General features: G+C 37.8%; 1 long non-coding RNA gene and 2 pseudogenes across 4 annotated transcripts in view; 1 reads left to right on the forward strand and 2 right to left on the reverse strand.

Annotated features, from left to right (window-relative positions):
- The window catches only part of LOC148731789 (uncharacterized), an 88587-nt pseudogene extending 69321 nt beyond the window's left edge, over positions 1–19266 (reverse strand). Inside the window, exons 1-3 of the transcript XR_016001996.1 lie at positions 19123–19266; positions 18850–19041; positions 17812–18117 (exon numbers count right to left, since the gene is read on the reverse strand). The product of XR_016001996.1 is annotated as an uncharacterized LOC148731789 (transcript). The remainder of the gene's footprint in view (positions 1–17811; positions 18118–18849; positions 19042–19122) is intronic.
- On the reverse strand, positions 6111–8468 carry LOC148731797 (uncharacterized). Of its 3 annotated transcripts, none has more exons than XR_016002044.1 (3): positions 8074–8468; positions 7098–7286; positions 6111–6329 (listed from the first exon to the last, which is right to left on the reverse strand). It is a non-coding gene; the product is annotated as an uncharacterized LOC148731797 (long non-coding RNA). The 3 variants fall into 3 exon arrangements; XR_016002041.1 differs by having other exon boundaries at positions 7098–7612; XR_016002042.1 differs by having other exon boundaries at positions 7032–7612.
- On the forward strand, positions 10050–12640 carry LOC148731798 (uncharacterized; annotated as a pseudogene).
- Positions 19267–21152: the final 1886 nt, after the last annotated feature.

A 21152-nucleotide genomic window follows, 5' to 3' on the forward strand; every position in this document is an offset into this window, starting at 1 on the left:
AGTTAGTTATCCTCATACAAACCATATTCTTATTTTAATTTACGAGAGAATGCATAGTCAAGAGAGGAATAACAGCGAAGCTAACATTCGCTGACTAGTAAGGTTTCATACCATGCTACGATGCTCAAATTTCCCACCAATTGACGCTCCCCTCCCCCCTTCTACTTTTCTTCCCCTCCCCAACCCTTCCCGATACAGACAACACTGACCGTGACCGTGAGGGACCTGACTCATATTTGGCGTTCTCTAATACCCGCTGACAAAGTCATATTTTGGAAAGAGATTGTTTAAGGTTTTCAATGTGCTTTTATTCCTCCTTTTGTTTTTACAGACTTTGCTCTACAAATTTCAAACTACTTTATCTGCAATTTTGGATGATATCAGTTCAGCGCCATGTTTACTCAGGCTTCACACACTGTTTGATGGGAATTTTGATACCAAAAGGCAATCGGATCGTGGTTGTTACTCTGCAGGCCAAACCATTACCACAACCGCAGTTATGCTTGCTCTATGGCAAAAAAAGAGAGAGAGAGAAAAAAATACGAAGCGCACTCATGTAAAGAAATTATACAGAAAGATTAAGGGACCAGTGTTAACTGTTTTATCAAATAAGTGAACTGGGGGGATCTTGGAGGAATTTGGTTGTGTCCAAAAAACATTTATTTGATTCCCCCATAACACCTGGTGACATCTTTATGCCCCACTCCTCTTACCATTGACAGTTAATTGACAGTCTATTTTCTCGAGTCCCCCCTTTATACTTTCTTGGCGATCACTCATCCCCCCTTCCCCTGTTCTTCATAAAAATCATGTGATCTCCTTCAAAATTCAAAATTACCTCAAAGGAGATGAATAATGAAAAGTTTCTGAGACTTCTGTTGCTAATATACTGTGCCAATACTTTTCCAATATTTTGACCGAAATCTTCACGACGTAGGGACAACTAGTGTAAGAAATATGGCTTTGGCTGATAATACACTCACGTTGTCACTAAAACCAAGTAAAGAAGATTTTATATCGTGAATAGAAATATTTTACTTCACTTTTCGTGTATTCATTACCAAAAAGTCACAAACACATTTCTAAAGAGAACTTTGTTACTGACCACAAAAAAACAAGTGAAGAACTCTCCGAGTTTAGGAGCGCAACGTTTGCCAAGCGCACAGCAGTAGTTATCTTGACATTCAGCCTCGGAACTGCACCTCTATGAAAATGCAACATGGCGTAATTAAAAAAATGATATACCTCGGACTGAGAAGATCAGCTAAAATAAATCCTTTTTTTCATTTCTTTAATGTTGAATTTGTCTTGGGAGGACAACACTCCCAGCATCAATTCTATCAAGAGATACTTGATGACAACGAAGATCAAATTTCTTGCGAAAAAGCATGGGAACACAGATTCGGCGTGTCCAAAGGTAACCCTTAGAATGAGGCCCATCCTTACGGGAAATTCTTCTCTCGGTATTTGATAATTGAACAAAATTAATTTGAGACTCGAGGCATCGTAAGAAGCAGTGCGATAACCGAGTAGGGGTGGGTGGGTATAGTTTAGGGCTGAGACAATACCAGTGGTTCAGGCTTCCATGTGGATGTGGGGTATATTTTCAGGAAGTTCATCATACTTTTCAGTAAAACTGGGGGATATTACTCTTTCGCTCCCTCAGTAAACCTCCTCCTCCCCCTACCCCCTCCCCCTCATAGCCTTTTGGTCATCTAAGCGCGGAGAGGAAGTTGAGATTCTTACGTTAAAAAGAAATCGTTTTTTCCTCATTGGTTCGTCAGAAGACTGGTTATCCAGATCCACCTCTTCCACCTCAATGTCCATTCCTTCCGGCATGCACTGTTTAACAGGAATAACCTGTCCATTGTAGATTATATTCTTGGTCAACGAACAGGACAAACCGGCTTGGCAGCCACAGTCTCCTCCGCCCTGAAATTAATAACCACATTTTGACGTCATCTGTGATCATTTGCAGAACATACAGACAACGAGTTGGAATGTATTTGTTTTATTTGATAAATCATAAGTAAGAACCAATCAAAACGCTTATCATATAATGAATTTTAATCTCTCTTCCATTTTCCCTTTCTCGTACATCAACATAGTTTTGATCTAGCAGTCCACCGGAGCGCCCTTTCTTTTAAACCTTCTCCTGATATCCTCTTGACGCTAAGACAGAGTATTTCTTTCTTTTTTATTATGTTTGTAAGTGCCCCATATAGCACGAGTTTCTGTTCCTTGTTTGATTTCAGGTTTAATAATCTTTTAAGTCGCACTAGGTGGCTCGTCACGCGTTCTTAAGTGTAATGCAATATATTTGATAAGAGGCCCTTTGATCAGTTTTTGGTAAGCACTCGTGCTCGGAAGGAAAGAAATCAGTAAAGGAAAGAAAGGAAAGGTTCGATTGATTTCAACCCTCGCCAAACCCGGAAATTGTGTAAGTTTGATGCACCTGAAGCATTTCTTAATCTATTTGCATGTCCATAATTTCTTAAATCAATTTTTAGTTTCACGGTGTAGTACAATAATAACGAAGGAGACGTTCCCAAAGAAGTTTGGTGCGGTAAATTGTATTTACCAGTGGATTTTGTGCGGTCCAGCTAGCGGTGGACAAGCGCTGGTATATATATTACAGAATGGGATTCTTCTCTTACTGATACTTTTAGCCACCCAAACAGTCTGAGAACCCCAAGCATCTTTCAGTCACCTACCGGAGCAATGTTGCAAGCGGCCAGTTTGGGAAGATTACTGCATCCCTAGAGAAAGGTAGAAAAGATATCTTTACTTTAAAAATTGTTCCACGAGAGACTACCTTGTGCCAACTTCTAAGGCTGTGTTATCATGGAGAATGTAGACTATAAACACTAAAAAACCAACCTCGATTGTTATTTTCAATTCTTTTTCTTGTATCAGATAAGCTATTTCTTAATTATCACTTCTATTTCTGACGCATACATCCATTTAATCCAAGAGGAGAGAACTGGTATCGTTGAAACATCGGAAAAAACATCAAACAATTCATTTCTAGTAACACACAAAAAATTAAACTCCAATAACGCCTTAATAGATTGTTTCAAAACTTTCCGCTCGCTGAATGAAAGAAAGTGCCTGTTGCTTAATGGAAAAACTATTTGAAAGGCACATAAATCATCTTTATGAGGAAAAAGGTTTGAAATAATTTCTTAAGTTGCAGTGAAACTCACTAAAGCAGCCGTAGCGCAAAAACTCAGAATGATGAGAATCTTCATGACTTCAATGAAACGACTAACAGAAACTCTCAGATCCAACTGAACTTTTGGTGAAGTTGAGTGCTGTGATCTGCTGTGTCAGCTGTTTTATAGTTTTGAGGCGCAAAGGCTGAGTAGCAGCTTTTACAACATTACTAACAATGTGAGAGTCTTTAAACAAATCTTTCAAACGAAAACTGTATTTGTGAAATCAAAATTTGCTTAGCTGTTTGTTGAAAGGAATAAAGAAAACAGAACCCATTCTAAAATATTTTTGATGTGTTCTTTTGAGAAGAATAAACAATTTCCGCTCTGAATGTTAATTGCCACGGCAAATTTATCAAACGCAATTACATTTCAGTTATATCCTTGCCTTATATTTTTATGGTGAATATAATTGTAGAAATGATACAAAAGAAACCATTTGCTATGGAGAGAAATTCAAATTGGCATGCATGTTTCTAAGAACGCGCTTCAATAATCCCTTGTTGGGGAAAATGAGGAATTTTTCTGACCCAAACTTCTGAAGAATGGTTGTTCGACGATCTGTTAATGCTTCTACTACGACAAATAACTACGTTTACAGTCTATGTCTACAAACACAGCTTAAATAACATGGTTGCATTAAATTGTTGCTGCTTTAAGAGAATAAGTAATACACCGTGAAGTATCTATTACAGGTTTAAGAAGTCTTAGAACAAAGGCTAACTGTGTGTTATTTTGTCAGTCAAAGCTTCCTTTTTTGGCGATGAAAAAAGGCTGGTAAAACAAACAAAACAAACAGGATTTCTTACTCTGTTTGCAGCACGATAAAGTATGTACTCGCAGGAGCATCGAATGATAAACGTTTCTTTAATTCAAATATAGCACCAGACTTGTACAGTCACTTAGATAGCTAAGATAGCAATCTTTTGTTGATCTTGTTTTAATTTCAAGACAACGTACGATTGGAAAATAGTTTTTCTTCAAAGGTCGTTGGAACATTTGACAATTTTGTATTTACACAGAGTTTTCCTTGGCCTTCGGCATAAGATGGCTGGATACACACGCCTAAATTCGTTTCGTCGTGGTTTCTCACCCATCTGAGGAACTGGTTTCCAAGTGAGCACAATGGCTTAGATCGTTCTGAAAATTTGTCACACGAAAAACAATTGAATTCATTTAATAGAACTTAACTCAGAGCTCCCTCCGAATATAATCCAGTGTAATTTCGTTACTGATAAAAACAAACGTTAAACTCTGCGGCTTCATAGTTTTGAAAACCGCTGGATTTAATTGGTTAAGAATCATTCAGTAGTGAGGCCACGCTCCCAAGTTGAGAAAAATTTATTGGGAATTCTCCGAGACCCTCCCCAAAAACTGTTTAACGGGATTTTCCCATATTAATCAAAGAGAGATAAAGAAAAAAAATCGCTCATATATTCTGTTTGTCATAGTTGTGTATCTCCGTGAAAAAACGCTTTTTTCCATAACAATTGCTTTTTGGACTTCCTTTTTTTGATCAGAAGATCAGCAGTAAGTATGCTTTTCTTCAATCTAGTCTGAAAGGAAAAAAATTGGTGAAAAAAATCTCTCACGTATTCCGTAATTAACTTCGTTCCTAATTAGTCAAAAATATTTTTCGGGGGCGGAAAGGCCGTGCAGCTACACTACCCAATCAAAAAATGCGCGGTCATCCACATGGGATTGGTAGGAAGAAGTGCTCCATTCAAATCATGAATTTTCATCAATTGAAATTTGGGGACGAACTGTGACGACAACTTAACGTTTCTAGCAAATGTTTTCCCTTCAAAGTCATAAGCTTCTCATCTTATTCGAAAAATTGAGAAACGACTTTGCATTGTCTCGAGGAACAAACGAAAGCACGGTATGTTCCTTTCGACAGTTTTAAAAGCGTATCAAAGTTTGTGAAATAATCGTAGGAAAAAGCTGACTAAGGCCACGTGAAAATGTGCAAGTATGCTTCGCGTCGAAGCTATCGGTCAAGAATCTTTTGATTTTGTTTGTAGTAACTTGTGGTGTGTACACAAGTTAAACGGCAGTTTACCTTTAAATTTTTTTTTTAGGCAAATTCAAAGTAATGGATTTCATTATGAAGCTTTGTCACCCTTAAGCTATTACATTGAAATTGAGTTGTGTTGTGTCGTGTTGCTTTCATCACTTGCAGGTTTTTGAGAAATAATGTCAGGCAAATTATCGGCCTTTTAGAACAAAGAATTGAAGGATTTTATATCAGAGGCAGATCCGGGGTAGAGGCTGAGGGAGTTGTAAACCTCCCTCTTCCCTTTGAGCAGCATTTCTTTCTTGTTATTTAGTTTGATTTTTCCTAAAAATATAAATGAAAGGATTTTTTTACGAAATTGTTTCACTTCCACCGGACCCCCTTAAGAGCTCGCGCCAGAGGCACAGGGGGTCACTCGCGTGCCACACCACTGGCGTTTAAGATTACTTCAATAGTGTACAATTGAGTAGAACAAGTAAAAATCTGGTGTACGACTACGTGACGAAAACTCTGGAATTTTTTCCTCTGTTTCATTCATATTCGACACCTAACCTAAAATGTAAGTCTCTGATAGGCTGTTCTTCTTCCTCTTTATGAATTTTTTATTTTGGAGATTGGTGTCATGGCAATGAAAGATAACCTCATAAGTTGCAATTTAGAACGAAGTTTGTTTTAGCTTTATCGTCCGCTTTGGAGAAGATTTAATGAACAGTTCTCAGAACTGTGGGACAATTTCCTACGTGCACAGGAATTGTTCAATTTTTCCCCTTGCTTGGCTGAATGATAACAAATGATCGACTTTTCAATCTTATGCCGCAAGTCAGTGAACTGTTCGAATTAAAGAGTCTGTTAGCTGAATTCAACAAGTAATTTCCAGATTTTTCTCGAAGACTTTCTTTATTCCTTTCACTGAAATTATTCTAAGCGTTACATGGTTAGTTTTGTCTTCTCCTCGGCTGATTACTTTGTCTCGGTCAAGAGACTGGTACGAGTTACATGCACTGCCTCAGGGCGACCTTGATAGCAGTCAGACGGATGGTAACGGAGGCTGTTTCGGTACAAATGAGACCGTCACGGCAACCACACTTGTGCAAGTGCTGAAAAAAATCAATCAGATAATATTACTGTTTGTAGTTATTATAATGAAAATGATAATGAAAATAATAAAAATGACAAATATGGATAATGACATGATTTCGAGTGCAGTTTGGTGTGAATAAGTGCGAGTAAATTTTTCAAAGACAAAAACGTTGCACGATACCGTAAGGTAAGTGCAATTTGTAGTCTTAAAAACTTACAAAGCTTGTCTTTTACATTAAACTGCACGACTAATCAGGGCATTACTTACTAATACTTTAAAAGAAAAAATCCTCACATTAAGTCAAGAAAAACGAAGTTTTGACAGCACACGCGCACTATTTGTAATATACATCGTTTTACAAATACATGGTAAAATACACTCGTTTTCAGCCAATCAGAGGCGCGTATTTTTTTGCTTTGTTTTTTCATTTTCATTATGGTTATGAATACAGTGATGATGACTTAGATAATTTTGATAATGATGGTGGCACTGCTTATAATTATGAGTCTGATGATAATAATAATGATAATAAGAACAATACCGATAGTAATAATGATAAGGCTCTTGACTCTGCTCATAATGATATTAATAATAATAATGATAATAATAGTTCTAATAATTCTAATAATAATGGCGGACGCTAATAATAATAATTACGATGAAAAGGATAACTGCATAAATAAGGATAGCGATAGCAAGATTGTTAATGATACCCCACCGATGTTATTGCCTTTATTACGACTGGACTACAAGAAATAATGTAAACCTTCATTCTTCAACTAACCGTTAAATAACATGTGAAGTACTGTGAGGCGTGAGTAGTCCAGTGGTCAGTACGCTAGACTCTGGGTCAGATGGCCCTGGTTCAAGTCCTGGCTGGGGCTTGACGTTGTGTCCTTTAAGCAAGACGCTCCACTCACATTGCTTCGTCTTCTCGGATAGGACGTAAAGCCGGAGGTCCCGTCTCCTGCACCTATCAATGAGTTAATTTCGGCAGGGGACGTTAAAGAACCCACTTCACGAGATTACTGTGATGTGGTCTGGCCTGTTTACTGGGAATGGGGGGAGGGGGAATCTGTAAAATTTCTCCTTTATTAATTGTATACTGCCTCCGGCAGTCTGGAAAAGTCCCCCGCACAGTGTTGTAAAGCGTATTAGAACATTTACATGGAAATGCGCTATAGAAATTGATATATATATATATATATATATATATCAGTACTTCGGAAGTTTTGGAGAGCATCTCTTGTTCAATAAGCAACACTGGTCTTCTCTGCTGTCAGTTTGAGTTGTACATCTCTGTTTTGCAAAATAATAGTAACATTTTAGAAAATATACGACATTTTTAAAAAAACATGCAAAGTTGTCCAAATTGAACCGAAGATGACAGAAGAACTGTCGAAATATGTTTTTAAAAAATGTCATATATTTTCTCAAACTCGTGACATATCTCCAGATCTTTTGGCAGTAGTAACATTTGTGCAACACTAAGCTTTAGACATGAAAGAAATATGTTACTATCACTTGGTGCATATAGTGGGTTTAACATCCCTTGATCTTATCAAACAATTAAACGCAACTAAAACTGTAACAATTCACGACTTACGCTCGTGCCTTTCACGTCCTTTTGGCTAGTTCAGTGTATTTCTTGTACTTCCCTAGTTTTTTTTTAGACCGGTTTAGAATCCTTCGAGGAACAGACTCACTTGTGATATATGATTCTATGGTTACCCAATTATTACAATTAAATCGCACCTTACCTTGAATAATCTATTAAACAAAAAACGTTTCTTCTTCATGGGAGCCACAGCACCTTCCCCGTCAAGATCGACTGTTTCCACTTCTATCTCCATCCCTTCTGGCATGCACTGTTTGACGTCGGTCATTTTTCCTTGGTAGATCAACTCTTTAGTCAGAACACAGGACAGACCGGTTTGACAGCTGCAGTCTCCCTCCTGGCACAAGAATTACGTGAAGTGGGTGTAACTAATACGTTATCAACTGAGACACACAGAGAGACACCTGCACCAGCCTCCAGGATCAAAATCCTATGCAACACAACAATCTTACAGACCTAGAGGCAGAAGCTTTGGTGGCGGAATAAGAGCGGTGGGACGCTCAACTGAAAATTTCTCTTAGCCATTAAAGTGATTAAATGAAGTGACTACAAACATTATTACCATAAATATTTATCAACACCATGAAGAATAAGAAATGTGTTTTGAGCTCACCTCTCTGCGACAGGCTGCAAGTTCAGGAAGATTTGAGCATCCCTGAAAGAAACACACGCATCTTAATTGGCTCTTCAAAGAGCGTTCACAAAACGCGTGATCTGGTTAGGGATAGGGGTTAGTGATTCTCTTCATTCTACTGAGAGGGAAAAGATGGAATATTAAAAGAAATGAAACGTTTCAACGTTTGGAATCTCACCAGACTAAGAGTGGCACAGAGGCTCAGAAAAATGAACATCTTCATGGCTTGAGTTTGAGTGAATGGAATTTGCATCGCTCACAACGATGTAGGGGCTATGATCTTGGTAAAACAAATTGTGACTAGAGGCCCTCGCGCCATGCTATTAAAGTTTCTGAGAAAAATGTTGAAGGGGTATGTTTTGCAATTTATCTCGAGGAGCGCAAAATAAGGCTCAGTATTTCAAACAGCGCGTTTAAATGAAAATGAAACGAAGCTTGTTCAACTGCGTGTTGAGTAAAGCAGTTTAGGAGACAACACTCAGTGTGTTAGTGTTGGATAATTATGTATGTCCGCAGAAAGGAGCTCTTAACACAGTGCAAAGTTGTTCAGCTGCAATGCCAACTTAGTCATGTCTGATTTGTGCTGAGTCCTCCTGGCTTTTAGCCGCCAAACCGCTGAGTCGAAAGGTTTTGCTTAGGGTTGAGCCACGTACAGCAAAATCATTGCTTGACTTTCGATTAAGGGGTCAGCGGAAGAACAGGTGGGGTGGGGGTCTTTCTTATTCTTAAGCACAAATATTTACCTCGATTTAGTCGGTTTCTCTAAACCTCGTGAGTACTGTTTTGGGTGGCTTACCGAAGTTTTTTACAATCGAAAATCTTAAAAAAAAAAATACATGAATCATTAATTTTTTACTAACTTTGATAACTATATCTTTTACGCTAAGAATGAAAGAAAAAGCAGATAAAGACATGAAGATAACTTGCCATTAGAAAAAAAAGAAACGTCCTCAATATGCATTGATACTTTGAAAAAGTGTATTGCACACTTAACTACTACCACGGATTTCACTAACTGGCTTAAACAACCTAAGGCGATACAAAGGTTATCGTGCAAAGGACTTGTTGTCCTAATATACCGGCGGATGTGTCTGTGCTGTAGAGATGAATACTTCCTTAGAATTTTATTTTTTTTTAAGTCTTACGACACATGAAATAATGCTATTATGCGTGGATATGATGGAAATCCCTTGTCTGGTATCAAGGGTTCCACTCGCATGCGTTTCGATCATGACCCTTACGGTGTATGTGTACAAACAGTTGAAAAAACACATTATCACATTGAAAATGTTCGTTTACGTAAGATGTTTAAAAGTACTCTTGCATTTTTTTTTTGATAATATCCGTGAAAATACTGTACTTCAAAATTGTTTTAAAAATAGTGAAGTATAAGGAACAACGTTTCAGTTGAAACTTCCTGTTAGAGTGTGAACTACAACCCAGTTGTATACTTTAGGCTCTTTTTGTTAAACGAAAGAAACATGATGACTGCCATACTAATTTTGAGCTTAAGCATTTCACTTGCTTTGGTGAGCTTTGAGGAATTAAAGACACATGTTGCAACTGAGCATCATCTTTTATTTCAATTTTAGACACGCACCGCTATCAAACTGGAACAGATTATTTGCTGGCAAAACGGCGTGTTTTCTTCTTAATTAAATCTTTAAATAATTCATTATCAAATACTTCACAGAACTTCTTTTATTTTATACTACGCGCTCATTCAAGGAAAACTGGAAACAAAGACAAAACATACATCTTTTTAAACTTGTGAGCAAACTTAGAAACCAGATATGAGTCTTGTTCTTTTCTGTTTGTTGTTGTCGTTGTTTGTACTCATCGAGTAAAATGTCCGATTCCAATTACTCCACACATTTCTTGTACATGCTTTTCTTTTGTTTTTCTTCAGGGATGTTCAGAACTTCCTGAACTTTCAGTTTGTAACAAGCCGGTGAGTTAAAACCTTAATTAGATTATTTTATTGTTCAATGCCATAAAATGCTGTCTTTAAGATGTCTGGTAACCCAAATTTTCTATAACAATTCTACCACATATATCCTTCGAATACTTTTCATGAAGAGACTTGTGTTTTGTAGCGTCCTGCCAGGTGACACCGCAATAGAGTGAATCTTTTAGAGACCAAGGCTATACTAGTTTTGTGTCATTATTAGCGACTGGCGAAAAAAAAAAGAAAATCGATGCCTCTCTAAGTTAGAAAAAAACAAAGAAGAAGAACGAAGAACAAACTTCCTAAGAATTTATTCAGCTGTAAGGTTACCTCTTCAGTAAGCTCGCTCTTCATTCCACAAAGCGGGTGGCAAGTTCACCGGATGAGAATTTTTATTCTGCTCTCTTCACTCCTTTTCTGTTGCCAGGAAGGAGATTGCAGTTGCCAGAATGGTCTTTCCTGCGTTCTCACCAAGAATGTGATAGAACACGGAATCGAGAATCCCGTCAAACAAAGCATGCCGGGAGATATGGATATCGAAGTGGAGACGATCGAGCTTGATAACCAGGCAGCAGATGCACCCATGAGGGTCAGGCGCTGACTGTACTTCAACGTAAGTTTGAAAGTTTGTTGGAATGATTAAAATTTTTGAGGACCGATAACTTTTCTGTTGACGGTCATACTATTGAGAGAATGAGGGAAATACGGCTTTAAGGAGTTCAAATCGATGAAAATTGAGTTTACTAGTCATATCAGTGATCTATGCTCCAAGCCCAGTCAAAAAGTAGGGGTCTTAGTGCGGCTACACAATTTGATACCCTGTAATGCTAAACTATCAATTCTGCCCCATCTAACCTACTGTCATCTAGTATGGCACTTTTGTAATGCATCGGAACGGAGAAAGCTTGAGCGGATTCAGGAGCGAGCACTTAGGGCGGTGTACAAAACTAGATCAGCGTCCTATCAAGAACTGCTAAGTCGCGCCAAACTACCGACTTTGTGCAATCGGCGCCTACAAGACATTGCCACTTTGATGTTTAAAGTTAAGCATAGTCTCGTACCCGAGAATATTTCTGACTTATTTAATATAAAGAACACTCAGTATAATTTACGGAACAGTGACTTCGAACTGCCAAGATTCGAAACTGTAAGATTTGGTAGGAATTCTATTAAATATATGGGACCTCTCATCTGGTCGAAGTTACCAAGACACCTAAGAACGATAGAAACTCTAAATTCGTTCAAGAAGAACATAAGATAAGTCGACCTCTCAACTCTCGTCGAAATTTCAAACTTAACTAAATAACTTTATAATCTTTTTAGTTATCTACTGTAAATAACTATTATCTTCATATGTAAATGTATTTGACTTTTAAATTTTTTAGTGTCCTCCATTAGCTTATAGCTAAAAACATAGACACTTAAATAAAGTTTTTCATTCATTCAAACATTCATTCATTCATTCGTGAGGTAGTTGACAAAACGTAAAGAAACCCAAACCTAGGCTTCTTTACATTTCAAGGAAAATTCCTTTTTCGTCATGAATTAGAGATGCCTGACCGTAGAAGATTGCAGTTACAATAGATGCTGTGCCTTTAACAAGCGATGTATTCCTAAACTCAAGAAATACTTCACCTGCATTTTGACGGTAAGCCATTAATAGCATTTCTTTTTGGTAAGATATTGATAAAGTTTCTCTCATCTTTCCAAAATTGACTTTAAGCTTCCTTAAGCTTTTAGCGTAATAACATTTTCCTTTTTATTTATTCTTTAGGACGTACAAAAGTGCGGCTGCGCAGATGGACTAGAATGTAAGGAGACAGCCTACATCACCCTTCCTATCACAGGAACGAGGCTCTCTCTGAGGCAGTGTATGGATGCTTAAAGAATGGCGCTTAGCTTGAGTTATAAAAGCGAAAACAAAGATTGAAAATCTCCATATGCAATTTCCAAAATAGATGTGTTAAACGTTAAAACAAAACGTAAGTGTTTTCTTTCAAATGTTGGCGTGAACTGCGGTTTAAATTAAAGAGCAAGTGGTGTAATTTGCGTTTCTGGCAGAAACGCAAAATCGACTTTATCCTTTTGTCGTCTTTGGTTATTTAATATCAAACCCAAAACAGGCAAGGCTAATTTTATTCATTGAAATGGCAACCTCAATTCTTTTTTAATCTTGGGTTTCAGTCGAGAAATTTGCTGGATTCCTTGTTTTCTCCATATCACATATCAAAATAATTTTTAAAGGGAAAAATTCGCAGTTTGATAACTGCTATGCACTAATGTGACTGAGCTGCTTTGCTACACAAGCCCATCCCATGATCATGCACATTTTTATATATGGGCAGGTGTGATTTTATCTTATTTAAATACTAAAATTACTTGCTGCAAAATCCTTAATACTACATAGGATCGTTTCGTTTTCGAGGGATAGCCTTACATATCATTAATACTAGTGTTACCTAAACATCTACATTTGAAATTTTTTTATAGAAAAGTAATATTTTCAAAGCAAATTGTTCCACAACATCTGTGACAACTTACCAAAGATTTGACGAAAACCTTACCTTATGGGTTATGTCAACAAGACGGTATTCAGTTTCTTAGTATATCTTCAACAAATTTGATTATAAACAGTAACAACAAGAAAAAAAATTATTTCTATTTCGCAAGGTATATTTAAAGTCAGTTTCTTTTAAGGTAAAACCTGAGTTTTCCAAGCTGATTGAAGTGCACTCTTCTCTTTTTTTTGTCAGCGCAGCTAACACAGCTTACAGAGTCAAACGTTTCCTGGGAATTCTCACGATAACTAGAGCGCAGCCAAGGAAGGGGTTGTCTTACTTTGCTGAGAACGAGATGAAGGAGATTTCTAGAAACGGGTGTCAACGACAAATTGAAGTTTACCTCTCGAACGAACCAAAAAGCCCATCAACAGATCCTTACGTAAAGGAATCCGCATGCAGTTCAGTTCGAAAAGCAGTTTTATTAGGAACTATTTCTTAATTTTTTAATAAGCCAGAGGTGTCAATCTGACGTTGACTGCGCCCCAAATTTCTGCTGTCCGATTCTGGCCCAGCGGTCAATTCCGAAAATCCCAGAAGACGGCGTCTGCAACCTCAAGTTACTAAATAGAAGGCTAAGGGTTTAATTTATAAGTAATGTTTCTAACTTAGTCATCCTTGGGTATTTCCAATTTATTTTTCTCAGGATTTGCATCGATATGGCTGTATGGATGGATTGGTGTGTCAGAACACCACATATATCACAATTTTCCCACCCTTTAAGTTTCCTCTTGTGCAGTGTGTCAGGATGTAAACACGGATATTTACCTAACACAGGAACATAGACATAAAGGGCTGTAGCAGCTTGAGCAAGTAAAAGAGAAATAAACGGTGCTTTGCCATGTTTCTCTCTATTTCACGTGTCTCACACCTATACTGACTTGTCCTCAGTCTTCCCTGAAGGAAGCCTGGGCAACCTGCCCTCCCGTCGTACTCTTCGTTACGTACAACTGTTATTTGTCCCCAGCTCTCTCGCACTTTTTGAGGTAACCATTTTTTTTATGCCATCGCAAGACTTTTTGTCCCCATTTTCACCTTTTATTGAAATGTTTATTCCTTCTTGCTCCCAAAATTTAAACTTCTTTATTTCTTTTTCTTCTGCGCCAATATTTTATTTTCAGTCACCTTGCACACCATCCTTTCAATACGCATTAAATCTTTCCCTTACTGGGGTGGGTATCTGAATTCATCGTTCTGAGGAATTTCCGAACCGAAGAAAAGTTATTTCACTTGATACATTCGTTGGAGTTGTGTTCATTGTTTTCTTAGTATCTTTACTACATCTCAATGTATATTCGGTAGAACTTCAATTACCCGTTTTGTCCTTTTGTAATCTAATATATCCTTCTAATTCCATTTGTACGGAACATACTTTAACTGTTACCTAAGTTTGAAGACTTCTTTTCAGAAGGCGAGTTTGTGTGAGTTTCTGTGTGTGTATGTATACAGGTGTGTTACTCATAACACTAACATGACGCTAAAACTAGCGCAGGTAGTATTCTCCTTGTTTCTCATAGTTATAGGTGAAACTTAAAATGTAAATGACAATTTAGGGCTTGTACTGCGCAAAGTAACATGAATAGTATCAAATTCGCATTCTATAATAATTCAAGTGCATAGAAACAGAAATATGTGAGCTAAACCCCTTTGAAATTTTATTAATTTCTGCTTAGATCTAATAAGATCTAATTTTGAAAAGATTCTAAAATTAGATTATAACCGTTAAGGAAATAACTTAGTTAAAATTTCTAATAATATCTATTTGGATCTATCTAAATACTTGTTTAAAAAGCAGTGTAGATGATAAGGTAAAAATAAAAGAAACAAAAGTTGTTGCTAAATATCGTCACAGTAAATAAGGCGCGGGTTTTCAGTCTTCATTCAGTCAGACCAAGAAGAGCCAAGAACCTGAAAAAAAAGGTAAAGCAACTATGTTTGACAATGAAACTAAAAAATGCAAATGATATAACGTTACGTTCCGCCGTCTTTCCGCCAACTGAGAGTAAAAAGCAGGTTCACCAATATTAGGGCCGATTATACTATGAAACTAATTCGCAGCTTAGCTTAGTCGCGAACTCATCGTGTAAACTTTACACTGCCACTTTTAAGGCCGCTTCTGCAAAATAGGGGTTTTGAGAACGTCTTGAATAAGACGCGGCTTTGATAAGATGCGAAACTACTCGTATAAATGGCATCGCAGCTCATTTGCGGCTTACGCAAGACGCGACCTTACAATGCGAAAGCGCAATATTTTCCCGCGCTTGAACATTTTTCCCGTGCTCATGACCTTACGCATGCTCATAAGACCTAAGACATGAACCCCTGATACGAAGATTTCGCGGTTTATGTAAACCGCGATCTTACAATTGCTCCAGTTTCCGTCTTACACAAGCCGTGGATTATTATCCTCGTTTCAAAGGCCCTACTGATACAAATATAAACATTTCTTTCAAAGACCTTTTCAGGGAGCGTTTATTCTACAATTTTTCGGAACGTACATGTTATAATGATTATCTTTTAACTGGTGTTGGAAACGCCAGTTTATATAAATTGTACTTTTTGCGTGACTTTATGTATGACCTACCGTCCGAGTCACGCACCTGATTGCGCGTCCCTCGTTCACGTGCCCATCACGTGAGTGATTTATCACTTGAAATGTACCATGATGTAGTTCCTTGTTTTGTTTGGCTATATTTAAATGTTCGAAACTCCTAGCAATTCTATGTTTTACTTACTTCTCAATCTTCTCATCTAGCCACTTTTTATGCAATACGCGATACGATCACCCCATTCTGACGTGACCGTCCCAGATTAATATCTTTCAACTCCGCTATTTCGCGACACGGAGCCGGTGGCGAAAATCTTCTTTCGTTAGAAATATATATATATATTTTTTTCCTTTGGATATCAAGGACAAGGCAGCTCCCTCTCATATTTCTTAAGGTATCTATCTTTATTTTCTTCATATAAATAATAACACACACCTCCCCTCTTAATTCTAATTCCCGTTTCATGACACTTCCGTTCAGTGTACGCACACTTGAAATTATTTTGTTTTATTCATTTAATTATTTTTCTTTTAATTTACATAGGTATTCTCTTCTGTATTAGCACCGCATTCTTTGTTTCTCTACGTGAGCACTGCATTCTCCTCCGTACTATCTCCGAAAAAAAAAAATTTAATTTGTTTACATTAGTTTTCTCTTCTATTATATCTGAAAATCTCTTTATTTAGTATACATCTTTACTTCCCTCTTTTTTTCTTTCCTTTCGAATAGGTTCCAATGACTTTCTAATTTCTCACTATAATTGTGCAGTTTTTCTCGCTTTCTTCAACAAGGACTCGGCACGAGGATGTCAGGCATTGACCTGGTACCAGGTTAGAAACATCCTTGCTCGGATGTGCTTTGCCCCTGACGACTCACAACCATAAGGAGCCTTGGTGCCGATGCATCCTTCTCTCCTCACCCGGCCGGTTGATTTCCATTTCTCTCCATCTTTGAACAACTTTCATAGACACTTCACATCTTCTTTCACCACTCCTCGATCCAACTCCTTATACTATAATATATAAAAGTCTTCTGTTAATATATGTATTCTATTAGCTCTTTACAGATCCTTCTTATTGCACAAAGTTCCATATCATTTACCTTTATTGTTTTTATTCAACCCTAAAAACAAATATAAACCTGGACCCTTAGCCCACCCCACCCCAAAACATTTCAACATAACCCCTCACCATAAACTCGCAGGAAAAGTGTTAACTAGCTCACGTTCTCTTTATATGTCATCTATACTTTAAAATGCCTAACACAGTTCTTCATCACATCCCATACAACCACTTATCAAGAGGATAATAGGAATCAACATTGCTCCTCTTCTACCTATATCCTTCCCATTCCTGCAGTCACCTGTCCATAAAAATAATTGTAAAAGGAGAATACTTTATTTTTATCAATAATCCTTTTTTCCTATCCTATCAATAACCCCTTTTCCTTCCTACAGTCAAAAACAGAGACCCCATTCCACAAACCCTAAGCAAACCCTTACCTATTACAAACCTTTACCCCACCCAAACCCTAACCCAACCCTAATCTAGCACTAACCCCAACCCTAAACCTAATCTAACACTAACCCTAACTAACACTAACTCCAATATAACTCTAACCCTAACTATAACCAAAACTCTAATATAACATTAGCAATTTAACCCTAAACTCTAAATGCTCCACCCCCTTCTTTCTAATAGTTACTCTTATATAATATCTTAACTTCATTTTATTTTATTTTGATTTGATTTTTTTTATTTTTAATAATATATAACGTATATTTTTTACAATTTTAAACTGAGTTTACGAACGTGCTGTTGTTACAGAAGTTGCTCCCTCAATTTTAACTCCTTACTTTAAGTAGCTGGTAGGAGAAATTTCTAACCCTGGTTGCTTGAGGGCCAAATAAAGCAAGTTGCTTTGACAAAAGGCTAACGCTCCAAATGTCAGCTTTACAATTTTTAAGCTGGCTAATTTCCATTATCAAGTTAGTTGATCCCAGCAAATTATCTTTTTATACCTCCCACCGATGCAGCACCACAGTTTTCTTATAAACTTACCCCCTTTAAATTATGTGGGGGGGGGGGGGTAAGTTTATTTATTAGTTATTTCTTCAGTGGTTAGCATGGTTACTTTGGCCACCAGCTTTCACGAGACTTCTTTGTGTGCTCAATAACACAATGAACATTACCTTCTCGTCAGTTTCAAGTGTGGCACAGGCATAACCAAAAGCTTCCTTTATCAATGCCTCAGCATCATAGCTTCCAGACTCCTCCACAAAATGCTTTCCCAGCAACATCATTGCAATGGCTGTTGTCATGGCAACACAAGACGCGATGCATCTTGGATCTGCATGGGTGACTTTACATGCTGCCTTAGTGTTCTCTATCACTGCATCTACGTCGCCAAAGTTATAAACTCCTAGAATTGAAGTGCACATGACACCTCCGTTTGGAGCTAGAAAGCTACCTGAAGGTTCCCAGACGTACTCGGCTGCCTGAGAGCAAAGATTAAGCAGTAAGTTTACTTGACAAGCTGAATTATTCACGCAATTTGATCGGTTGTTACTCATGATCTAGTGGAAGACAAATGCATGATTACCCCTCAGAGTGATTAGCATCTAATTTCTCCTTGGAACATCAGCCCAAAATCATACATTAAAGTTATGAGAATGAAGGAAATGATCACCAATTGAAGCTCTTGCCATGTTTCTGCACAGTAATAGATAACGGCAGTCATCAAAATGGGGTAAGAATATCAGTGAGAACTAGACTTTCTGATCCCAGAAATGTGAAGGATGATCCAATACCAAATTCTCCAAACTAACACTATAAGAATTGTATGGCAGACAGTAATGAGAATTACTAAACATGATCTTAGGGGTAAAAGTGTTCATTATGCCACCTGGTTAGCTCAAGTGGTAGAGCGCTGGACTGCTGTGCAGGAGGGAGGTTGAGGGTTTGAGCCCCAGACCAGGGGAGTAGGGAATGTAGTTGCCAGTGTTGTGGTCTGGCCTGTTTATTGAAATTGAGGCCATCTATTAAAATTAGTCTTCACAAAAAATTGTAAACTGCTGCAAGCAGTCTGTTAAGTCCACCATGAAACATTCTGATGTGCATTTGATCATATCCCAATGTTAATTTACACAATATAAATATTAAATTGCTATTAATTATATTTATTTGAGCAGGCCAGGGGCAAATTACTGACTGCCCTCATTGCTCTGTACCTTGTGTGGATCAGTAAGAAAGTCAGGATGATGCAGAACACCATAATTATGCAGTGCCGCCAATTCCCATTCCACCACTATCACCTAGCTCTGGAAAACCCTTTCTGCTCCAAAATTTAATTTTTTTTTGGCAAAATCAACAGGAACCAACTGCAAGAAATCAAACAGCCAACACTCCAAATCATTATTCAAAATAGATCACATATTATTTTTATCTATTATGGTGGTTTACCTCAAGTCAATCTAGAGCCCTTACTGTCTTAAAGTCTTTACTTGTGCCAGAGGGCTCTTTGCAGTAGAGCTCAAGGATGCGCCATTGAAAAAGTGATGGAGACTACAAAATAAAAACATTTGATCTGAGTCATCTGTCCAGTCTCCAGTGTCCCATCTCCACCAGTGAGCATCCTTGAACTTCATATCATATTCCAAACATATTCTATCTTAACTTGCATTGAAAAATTTCTTTACTTTCTTTACAAAGTGTGTCGTACTTTAAATCTGTAAGAATCATACAATAATATAGGCTTATTACTGAGTAATGGAGTCTGTGGAGGTGAATTAAGGTTCACAATTATAACCTCTCATACTTTGGGGGCTTGAGGAAGAAGCAATCAAAGATACTTTGAAACCAAGTCTGTCAACACTAGTTTGAAAGCAGAAAGCAAATAAGAAATTATTGTAGGCCACCAGGTTATTGTGGACACCATGTTGTTTTGTTAGATTATGCCCACAACTGGGAATTGTTACACTAATTTCTTGGATTGTTTGGGTCAGGTTTTTGTGTATGACTCATGTATAAGTCAAGGGTGATTTCTTGAGCTGATATTTTTGGTCATCAAAGGTCGATTTATACACAGGTAAATACAGTGTTCAGTTAAAATGTCTTAAGTTTGTACAAGCCTTTGAGCATTTCCACAGGAAAAATGGGAAGGGGCTGCTACACAAATTTTTTCCACAGTTTTTCTATAGTGTAATTGTTTACTTCTTCATCAGAGATTTATTTTAATCAATGTAAAATGAAGTAAAAGTTGCTGCCTTAAGGCTGGTTTTCACTTACGACGGAGTCATAGTCAGAGTTGTAATCAGAAGCGTGGAGGGATACGATCTAGTGAAAATCAAACCGATGGAGTTGGAAGCAGAACACAGATTCTGCCTAACTCCGTCGCTTATGATCCAGTGAAAACTGCATTGTCCGAGTCGGAAGCGGATGCGGAAGAAAAACCAATCACAATCCTCGATTCCATCTTTCCAAAGTGCACAAATAGCCATAACAAATTTAAACGTGTAAGCTTACTGTAAAATTACGAAATTAAAAGTTAAAATACTCGAAACCTACCGAAAGTACAACTCACAATCACCAAGTTGTAGTTCGCTGACGAGGTTAGCATACTCTTCCTAAGCTGCTCGACGTTGATAGATATCACGAATCCAAAGTTTCTTTCTTTTTTGAATGATATTATTCCTGTATTGTCTCTGCCTGCGCAAAATAATGATTAATAAGAGCCAAAGTTGCTCTTCGTCCGCCATGTTGTCTTTGGCGCCCAAAATTTGTACATTAGCGGGCCTGGAATAAAGCATTGTGATTGGTTTATTCTTCCGCTTCTGCTTATGACTCACACAATGCAGTTTTCACTAGATCGTAAGTGACGGAGTCATAAGCGGAATCGGAAGAAAATGGAAACGTTCTGATTCTTCCGACTCCGATTCCGTCGATCTTATGACTCCGCTTACGACTCTGTTTTTCGATTTTCACTAGTCATAAGCGCTCTTACGACTCCGACTACGACTCTGACTTCGTCGCTAATGAAAACCAGCCTTAAAGGCTGAAAGGACTACCCAACATTTTGATTAACAAAATCTCATTATGAGTATCATGGGAATGTTTAGAGAACAGTATGGAGAATATGCATACTGATGTTTAACATATGAGGCATGACTAATGCAAGCAAAAGGGACCTTACAAGGTTAACCTTGGGTTTCAAGATGACATCAAGAATTACAGCTTCCCCTGCCCGGACCAACACTCAAGGTCTTAAAATAATTGAGAAGAATATGCTGCCTTTTTATAACATCAAGAAATGGTTTAGATATTCTAGTCTTCTCGGATAGGGACGAATAAATGGAGGTCCCGTCTCCTGCAGGGTTAGGGGTAGGAGACGTTAATTTCCCATGCACCAGATTACTGTGTGATGAATGTCCTCCCCTGGGCTGGGATGGGTGGGTTGTTATCTTGCATTTCATACATGAGCCTCTGGCTTGGGCAATATGGGTAACCATGCCCCACGTAAAGGCGTTAAACTTTG

This window comes from Stylophora pistillata, chromosome 5 (assembly GCF_964205215.1).
Source record: "Stylophora pistillata chromosome 5, jaStyPist1.2, whole genome shotgun sequence".
Classification (NCBI taxonomy): Eukaryota; Metazoa; Cnidaria; class Anthozoa; order Scleractinia; family Pocilloporidae; genus Stylophora; species Stylophora pistillata.